This window comes from Balaenoptera borealis (genome assembly GCF_965194805.1).
Source record: "Balaenoptera borealis genome assembly, chromosome: 18".
Taxonomy (NCBI): domain Eukaryota; kingdom Metazoa; phylum Chordata; class Mammalia; order Artiodactyla; family Balaenopteridae; genus Balaenoptera; species Balaenoptera borealis.
The window spans coordinates 26,211,864-26,222,355 of NC_138877.1; positions in this window are offsets into that span (position 1 = coordinate 26,211,864).

Sequence of the window (10,492 nt, forward strand, 5' to 3'; positions counted from 1 at the left end):
GACTGTATTTCCCAACCTCCCTTGCAATTGGGAGTGGTCATGTGACTTGATTCTGGACCACAGGCTTTGAGCAGAGATATTCTATGCAAACCCCTAGAATGTAATCTCAAGGGAAAGGGGCAGGCACCCTCATCCTTTCTTCTCCCTGATGGATAGAAGACAGACTTGCAGCTGGATTTCACACCATGAAGTGGAAGCCATACATTGAGGATGGTGGCAAAAGGATAGAAGAATCCCAGATCCTGATGTCTTGGTGCCTCCATACCAACCGAACCCTGGTGAGAGACCTACATGAGAGAAAAATAAAAGACAATGTCTGGGATAGGGAGGGTGGGAGGGAGATGCAAGAGGGAGGAGATACGGGGATATATGTATATGTATAGCTGATTCACTTTGATATACAGCAGAAACTAACACACCATTGTAAAGCAATTATACTCCAATAAAGATGTTAAAAAAAAAAGACAATGCCCATCTTGTGTAAGCCACTATTGTGGGGATTTCTGACCCTTATAATTGAACCTCATCCTAACACCTAATACTTTACATAAATCTCACCAGGAATCCCTCAACTCTGGAGGTGTAAGAGATAGTCATTTCCTTATTGCTTAAGCAAGTTTGAGTTGTGTTTCATTAACTGTATTAGTTTTCTAGGTCAGCCGTAACAAAGTACCACAGACTGGGTGGTTAAAACAAAAGAAATTTATTCTCTCACAGTTCTGGAGGCTAGAAGTCCACAATCAAGGTGTCAGCAGGGTTGGTTCCTTCTGAAGGCTGTGAGGGAGAATCTGTTCCATGCCTCTCCCCTAGCTTCTGGTGGTTTGCTGGCAATATTTGGCTTTCTTTGGCTTGTAGGTGCATCACCCTGATCTCTGCCTCCATCTTCACATGGCCTTTCCCCTGTATGTTTTTGTCTGTGTCTCTTCTTGTCTTCTTAAGACACCAGTCATATTAGATTAGGGTCCACCCTAATTCAGTATGACCTCATCTTAACTTGATTACATCTGTAAAGACCCTTTTTCCAAATAAGGTCACATTCACAGGTACAAGGGGTGAAGACTTCAACATATCGTTGGGGGAGGGGGGTGACCATTCAACTCACAACAGTGATATAAGCCAAAAATTGACCTATAGTAGTGAAAATCATCTTAAAGAAGAGAGTAAAGTTACATTACCTGATTTCAAGACTTCCTGTAAAGTTACATTTATTAAAACGGTGGTATTGGCCAAGGATTGGCAAATAGACCAATGGGACAGACAGGGGTTCAGAAATACATACGCACATACCTGGTTAATTGATTTATGAGAAAGGTGTCAATGCAATTCAACGAGGAAATAAAAATCTTTTCAACAAGTGGTGCTGGAAGAACTAGATATCTGTACAGAAAAAAATTTACAATAACACCTACTATACACCCTACACAAAAATTAGCTTGCAATGGATCATAGACCTAAACATAAAAGCTAAATCTGAAAAGTTTCTAGAAGAAAACATAAGAGAATATCCTCAAGACTTGGACGTAGGGAAAGATTTTTGGATGGTATATAAAAAGCACTAATTATTCTTTTAATTGAGAAATCAGACTTCACCAAAATTTAAAACTTTTGTTCATCAGATGTTATTACAAAAAGAAAAAGGCAAGCCCCAGATTGAAAGAAATTGTGGAAATCCATATAACAGACACAGGATTTGTTTTTAGGACATAGAAAGATTATCTACAAACTAATAATAAAAAAACAACCAGCCTAGGAAAAACAAAACATGGGCAAAACACTTGAACACACACCTCACAAAAGAAGATATAGGAATGACTAATAAACACATGAAAAGTCAAACATGCAATTATCCTGTGATCTAGCAATTCTTCTACATTTTTATCCAAGAAAAGTAAAAAACAATATAAGAATGAATTTTTATTCATAATAGCCAAACACTGGTAACAACCCAAATGTCCATAAACAGAAGAATAGACACACAACTGTGGTACAGTCATATACCAGAATACTGCTCAGCAAAGAAGCAACAAACTACTGACACAAGACAACATGGATGAATCTTAGGAATACAAGGCTCGCCAAAGGATGCTGCAGCGGGTTGCATAACAGCCTCTCAAAGACATTCAACTCTAATCCCCGCAGCACATGGCAGAAGGGAATGTTGATAATGGGGGAGGCTGTGTTTGTGTGAGGGCAGGAGGTATATGGAAAGTCTCTGTACTTTCCACACAATTTTGCTGTGAACCTAAAACTGCTCTTCAAAGTAAAGTCTATTTAAAAAAAAAAAAAAAAAAACAGTAAATGAAGTCATGGCATAGAAAACAAGTGACCTTTCAAAGAAAGAAAAAGACCTCCACGTGATTTTTTTTACAGAGTTATCTCAATATAATCAACATACAATAAACTGCACAAATTTTGAATATACAATTTGAAAAGTTTTGACATCTGTTCATAAGATAGTGAATGTAGCCACCACCCACAAAGGTTTCCTCCTGCCCCATTGTCATCCCCTCCAGCCCCATTCTCAGGCAACAACTAATCTGCTGTCTGTCACTGTAGATTAGTTTGCATTTACTAGAATTTTAAATAAATGGAATCATACAGTATGTACTCTCTTTCTGTAATTATTTTGAGATTCATCCATGTTGTTGTGGGTATCAATAGCTCACTTATTTTTACTGCTAAATAATATTCCATTGTATGGATATACCACAATTTGTTTATCTATTCACCGGTTGATGGACATTTGGGTTGGTTCTAGTTTTGACTATTACAAATAAAGCTGGTACACAAGTACGGGCAGATGGTTTTGTTTCTCTTGGATAAATACCTAAGAGTAGAAAGACTGGATCATACGGTAGGTGTGCTTTTAACTTTTAACTCTTAAAGAAAGAAAATACTTTAATGTGATTTTAAACGAAAACAACCCACTGTGAGTCTCAGGCAGAATCAAGACAGGAGTTTCCCTAGTGCCAGGTTCTAAGACTTTCTGCTGCCACCATCTGGGGAGCACAAAGAGGAGAGAGCCGTCCCCAGAAGTCCACTCCCAGCACCAGGATCTTGTCCTGTTTTCTCTGCTCTCTCCTGCAATGTTGCCTCCATCCCATCATACCCACAGCCCGCAGCCATTCAAAAGCCATTTGCCTAATTTGATTACTGGTGAAGAATTGGAGTGGTTCAAGCCACAAACATAACTCAGTGGGAAAGAAGAACATGGGCTTAAAGCTACTCTCCAGCCCTTTGTAGCACCTTAATGTCACAGAGGAAAAAAGAACTTCTAATTCTGGAAATGAGCTAGCACTCTTTTTGCACCCCAAACCACCTTGGCAAGTTGCAGAGGTGCTATTTATTCCAGCTTCAGGCACAAGGTACGTACTTAATTTTCATTTGAATGAATGAATGTCTACCACACACATTCCTCTAATTAGTCACAAAAGAGACAGTTGGAGAGAAAAACAAATATCGTATATTAACGCATGTATGTGGAACCTAGAAAAATGGTACAAATGAGCCGGTTTGCAGGGCAGAAGTTGAGACACAGATGTAGAGAACAGACATATGGACACCAAGGGGGAAAACCGCGGTGGGGTGGGGATGGTGGTGTGCTGAATTGGGTGATTGGGATTGACATGTATACACTGATGTGTATAAAATTGATGACTAATAAGAACCTGCAGTATAAAAAAACAAACAAACAAAAAAAAACAACTAATACTAAACTTTCTTTGGGTTATTTGTATGGAAATATGTTAATATAAATGTTTCAGACACTACATGAAATTTCTAAAAATCTTATATGTTCTGGTGTAATGTTATAAGTCATAATTCTAGTTATTACTTTAAAATGTATATCTCAAAAATAACTAAATGTCCTTGTCAATTGCATTATTATGAACTTTCATCAAATCTTTAACTGTGTCATTTTTAAGTCTTTTGTCATTTACAGACAGTTCTGGGTGTACTCTGATGCTTTCGCAAAAATGTTCCTATAAAAGGGTTTCATCTTCAAGGAATTCATGGAAAAGACTCTGACAAGTACAGGTTTCTGGTAACTGACTATACTGCTGAACTGAATGAATAAGCATTTTCAGAACTCTAATGGAAAACTGATGAATTCATAAAAGTGCTAACAAAAGATCAAGATGAAAAAAAAAATTAATTACATGGGACTGAGTGAACTGATGAGGATGATTATAATTTTTGTGACTTTCTGTTTGATTAAAAAAAAAAAAAAAGATACAGTTGGTTTCAGGCAAGAGCATGTAGTAAACTAGGGGTCAGAAGGCCTGGACTCTGGTGCCTGCCTTGCCATTAATCTACCTGTGTACTAGGGGGAGGACATGGAACTTTTCTGAGCTTCGATTTCCTTAAATGTAAGATAAGAAAACAACCTGACTTCTTTAGCTTTGGGGCCATTTAAATAAGATGACACACACAAAAATCCTTTATAAAATGTGTACATTTACAAATTTATCTACAAATGTATTAGCAAATAAAAACAGTTCTACAATATGACTTTTTTTTACATTGTCTTCCAAAATCTCAAACCTGGCTCATACATTTAGCTCTACTTTGTTAGGAAGTTAAGGAAGAACAAATTTTTGCCAAGCCTAGTAAACCAAGCAGTTGAGCCACAAAGAGTTGAATTGACTTTCCAAAGATCCAGGGAGTCATTTTTCCGGCAAACTCAAATCTGGCACTCCTTTCTGAGGACAAGTTCATCTCTTTTTTATCTCCGGGTTTCCATCAGCACTTCTCTGTACTGCTGTAAACCTCTGACACTGCTAAATGTGGAGCTGGCTTAGTCAGTCTACCTGAAAGCAAATGCTAATTTCTCCATTACACTATAGAGAATAATTAACTCGATTATTTTATAAGTGGTGTTAGTTAATCTTCTCAGATAAAGACCACCTAGCTCAGGACTTCCCTGCTTGCGCAGTGGTTAAGAATCCACCTGCCGGGCTTCCCTGGTGGCGCAGTGGTTGAGACTCTGCCTGCCAGTGCAGGGGACACGGGTTCGAGCCCTGGTCTGGGAAGATCCCACATGCCGCGGAGCAACTGGGCCCGTGAGCCACAACTACTGAGCCTGCGCGTTTGGAGCCTGTGCTCCGCAACAAGAGAGGCCGCGATGAAGAGTGGCCCCCACTCGCCGCAACTAGGGAAAACCCTCGCACAGAAACGAAGACCCAACACAGCCAAAAATAAATTAATTTAAAAAAAGAATCCACCTGCCAATGCAGGGGACACGGGTTTGATCCCTGGTCGGGGAAGCTCCCACATGCCGCGGAGCAACTAAGTCCGTGCGCTACAACTACTGAGCCTGTGCTCTGGAGCCTGCGAGCCACAACTACTGAACCCATGTGCCACAACTACTGAAGCCCACGCACCTAGAGCCCATGCTCCGCAAGAAGAGAAGCCACTGCAATGAGAAGCCCACGCACCGCAACAAAGTGTAGCCCCCGCTCGCCGCAGCTAGAGAAAGCCCGCCACAGCAGTGAAGACCCAATGCAGCCAAAAATAAATTAAAAAAAAAAAAGACCACCTAGCTCAAATACATAGTCCAATATTTTAAAATTACAGTAAAACTAACAGTCCATTAATGCAAGAGATTATTTCCACCGTTGTTAGGGGGGGAAAAAAAGACATACAGAGATCTAAAATTCAGAATGGGCCAAATCTTCATTTGACCTTTATTTGCCTCCAGCTTTACATTGCCCATCCCCACTACCCAGGGTTTATTTTGGATGAACATCTGATTTGGGTTGGGGTTGGGGGACATGACTGTAGATGTGAAGTGGTAAATCATGGCCGTCTGAGGTCCTGACAGTGGATTCTCCATCTTCTACGTTCCATGACACTGTTTCGTGCATTCCAGTCGGATCACTTGACTCTTTCCTATGTTCTAACACAGATGCCCACATGAGTAGAAATGAATAAATGAAGAAACACACACACTTAGCAGACACACCACTAGCATTGTACGTATGGAAAGAAGTAGAGAGAAGAATGCAAAATTCCCTTCTGAATAACACCTTTTACCAGACTCTCCTGGTAGAGAAAACTTTGAGATGACCATACTAATTGCAATGAAATATAAATAAGGCAATGACAGGTTTTCAATAATAAAAAACAGACCAGCTACAGGGGTTCCCAGGGCGGTGAAAGTAACATACCTCCTGACCCCACCCTGTGGAGAGGAACTTACTATAAAGCTATCCTCTTCTCTCCCTGGATGATACTTTCATCCTCTTGAAATACTCTTCAAAAGGATGACCTTTTGAGAAGGAAATGTAGTCTAACTTTTTTAAAAATTAAGAGTTTGGGTAACTTTGCATGAAAAAGAAACAAAGAAAGCAGGTTTTATGTTGTCAATATAGTAGAAAATTTTAGTGTTCAATAAAACCTCATACTGTAAGTAAAGTAGAATCCAGTAACTTAATATGTTCAATGGGAAAAAAACATCAATGTGAGTACAGAACTTTTAAGCTCTCTCATTGAATGTGTCCCAACATCAGCAGCTGTTCTTTGGTTCATCCCCAAAACATGAACATCACTAAGAGTAGGAATTTGTTCTCTAATTTCACTAAATGGAAAAAGGACTCCTTGGAGAGAAGCTTACTGAATATCTTAGGGAAGGGGAAAAAAATCAGTTTGAATCTGGATTATCTTGTTTCCAGAGAGCAAAGATGCTTTTCAAAAACAGCTGCAGTCGAGTAACTCAGAGTGAGCTCCCACTTGGCATGTAATGACAATTTAAGTTTCATCATCTTCATATACAGTGTAAATCAGTGGTTCTCAAACTTGAGAGAACATCAGAACCATCTGGAGGTGCTAAAACCCACATTGCGGGGCCCACCCCCAGAAGTCTGTAACAAGGCCCAGGAATCTGCATTTCTAACAGATTTCCAGGTGAAACTGCTGCTGGTGGTCCAGAGACCACACTTTGAGAACCATTGGTATAAATGATCTTAGTTGAACTGGGCGATTCTGTGAGCATCTATGAGTTCATTATGATCCTCAAAAGGAAAAGTCAATATAAAATGTACAGAAAGGCAGTTGTAAAAAAAATTAAATTTCTTAACATACGTGGATATTTGTATCTTCCTTTTAAGTACGTGTTGGTTTATAAAGCATTGTTCTTTTAAAATCTGTGAAGCAATGAATAGATATCCACAGGTACCAAAAGCAGGAAAAACTAAATAACATGATAGAAACAAATCCGGTCCTCAGTCAACACCACTAGAACACAATAACTAATCAAAATTCTTGTGTTCAAAGATGACAAACTAGCCAAATGGCCCAAAGAAGAGAATTAACTTGGTCCCTCATCATCTAGGGGGAAAAAACCTCTAAATGCTCATTGTAATAAGATGTTCACACACTCATAGCTCAGTGATATATTTTCAATTAATATATCAAATGAGGTTAATATATAATAATGGCAAGACAATGAGTTTGGCAATGTCAGCCATGTGAAACCCAAACCGACATCCTTTCCAAGGAAGATGTAAGTTTCATAAACTAAAATCTATGAGAAAGTAATAGACTTAAAATTCCCACTGATAAAACCAGGTGCAACTGAAGTATAAAAGGTATTTAACTAAAGACTCAGGTTTACATTACCATGGAGTATAAAACCAAATTGAGGTATCCACCAAGAACCAATCAGTGGACAATACACAAGGTCTAATATTGTCTTGCTTTGTTTTTATCTTTACAATCTGGTAAGATTACTACAACCACAGGAAAATGCAGAAATAGAATCAGGTCAAATTACTGTTAACTCCAAGGGGATGTCCCTGAGGAGATATAAGAATAAAAGTAAGAATAAGAACAAAATAAGGATAAAAGCTTATAAACTGCACAAAGGCTGACATGTGAAGGCTAATAGCAGTTTTATTCATAATAGCCAAAACCTGGAAACTATCCAAATCCCCATTAATAAGTGAATGAATAAGCAAATTGCAGCACATCCATACTATGAAATACTACTCAGCAAAAAAAAGGAACGAAGTATTGATACATGCTACAATACAAATGAATCTCAAAAATATCATAAGCCAAAGAAGTTAGACAAGAGTACCCACAGTATGATCTTTTTATTTTTCTTTTTTAAGGCACGATCTTTGTGTTAGTGTATGTGGAATAATTCTTTAGGTGTTTAAAATATTTATAAGGAGTTAGTTTATTGGACTGGTGACTTCATCAAATGTTTAGAAAATTTTGGTAAGAGTTTTCAGTCAATGTTGAAATGCATGGGGGAATTTAATTTGTCAAAATTCAATGTTTTAATTTATTGGTTGTGGAAGTCATGTAAATACTCAAAAGGATATAAATTTCAATGATTAAAGGAATGTTAATTGTTCAAAATATGCATAAGAGGAATACACTGTTACATTAAATAAGGCATAATAGAAGGAAGTGGTCCTCGCTTGCGCAAAAGCCTCTTACACATTCAATAATGCATCAGCATGCATCGTACAAACACCTCCAGTCTTGGTCAGCACGAGCACACGCATTTGGCAAAGTTCTCATCAGTGTGCATAGATGATCCTGGGTTCTGTTTTTTCCACTTAATGACATTTCATATGTACGATATTAGCTATAGAAATAGCCCACAGGACTTCCCTGGTGGTGCAGTGGTTAAAAATCCGCCTGCCAATGCAGGGGACACGGGTTCGAGCCCTGGTCCAGGAAGATCCCACATGCCACGGAGCAACTAAGCCAGTGCACCACAACTACCGAGCTTGCACTGTAGGGCCCACGTGCCGAAACTACCGAGCCCTCGTGCTGCAACTACTGAAGCCCGCGCGCCTAGAGCTCGTGCTCCGCAACAAGAGAAGCCACTGCAGTGAGAAGCCCTCGCACCGCAACAAAGAGTAGCCCCCGCTTGCCGCAACTAGAGAAAGCCCGCTCACAGCAACGAAGACCCAACGCAGCCAAAAGAAAAGAAATAGCCCACAACGTTGTTGTTTTTGAGATTCTGATAAGGCATCTGTGATATACCATAGTTTGCTGACCTTTTCCTCCATTGTTGGGGCTTAAGTTCAAAGTCATTAAAAATTATAGTTACCAATCGTTTCTTTCTCGCCATGGTACACTAGCAATACCCAGACCTGGCTCAGAATCCCAGCTCCACCTTGTCATAGACATGTGACCTTGAGCAGACCACCTGACCTTTCTGATCCTTACTTATCCCAGGGTTTCCAAAAAGGATAAAATAAGGCACACCTGCAGCTCCTGGCACATAGTTGGTGCTCAGAAATGTTGAGCCCTGCAGGGGGTGAGGGTTCTATCCCTGGTAGGGAAACTGAGATTAAAAAAAAAAAAAAGAAAGAAAGAAAAGGAAAAGAAATGTTGAGCCCTAGATCTAACACGTATTTTCCTGATGTACATACTCTTCAGAGCATCGAAGCCTTTCAATTTTAGTGTAACAATTACACCACTTTGGACCTGATATTCTTCATATTCTAGCCTTAATCTTCACTGCTTTTCTGAGAGTTGATTTACACTTCCATTTTTCATTCCTTCAATCCATTATATCCCTAAGTTTTGTTTGTTTGTTGTGTTTGTGTTTTTGCTCCTACTTTTTCCATCTGCTACTCTGTCTGTAATCCATGGCCTTCAAATCATTTGTGCTGCATTTTCTCTTCTCCTGTTTGGTGTCTATCTTTTCAGTCTGTTTTCTTTAGGCATACATTGGTGTATATATTTTAAATAAGATCATACGTTATATTCTGTTTGTAACCAGTAATCGTATGATCAGTTTCCACGTCAAATATGTTTTCTCATTATTTTAATAGATGTGTTGGTAAATCGCAATTTAATCAATTCCTCATTTTTAACATTTAGATTGTTTTTACTTTTTCACTTTTATAGGTGATGCTTTGATGAATATTCTAGTAGCTATATCTTTAGGCTCATCCGTGATTGCTCCCTTAGAATTAATTCATACATGTTAAATTGCTGGGTCAAAAAAAACATAGAATTCTAGGTCTTTTAGTATGTATTTTCACATTATCTAGATAAAGATTATACACAATAGGGTTATAGCTTCCTGCAGAAAATCCAAGGCAATATTATCACATCGATTTCCTTTAAATACTCCCCTACAGATCAATCTTCAGAAATATTAATATTTTGAGCCGTTTTCCTGAATAAAAAATTATAAATAAACTATTATGAGCTCACATTTTTACAATCTGATACAAAAGAAGTAACTACTCTCTGGAATGTCGCCTTTATTAAACCAGTGCTCTCTGAGAGCACCTTACAATGTAGTGCCTGTTTTATAAAAGCACATTCATTTGATTTTGAGATCAGTATGTGAGGGGGCCTGGGGGCATTCCCATCCTCTTTTGTGCTCTCATTCGCCCTAGCAATGCCGACTAAACACTTTGTTTTCAACCACAGGGTCTGGGCCCTCCATAGCTATACCATGCCTTTTAGATTAAATCTGATTCCTTCCTTCAAGTGGATGCTTTATTCTCATAGC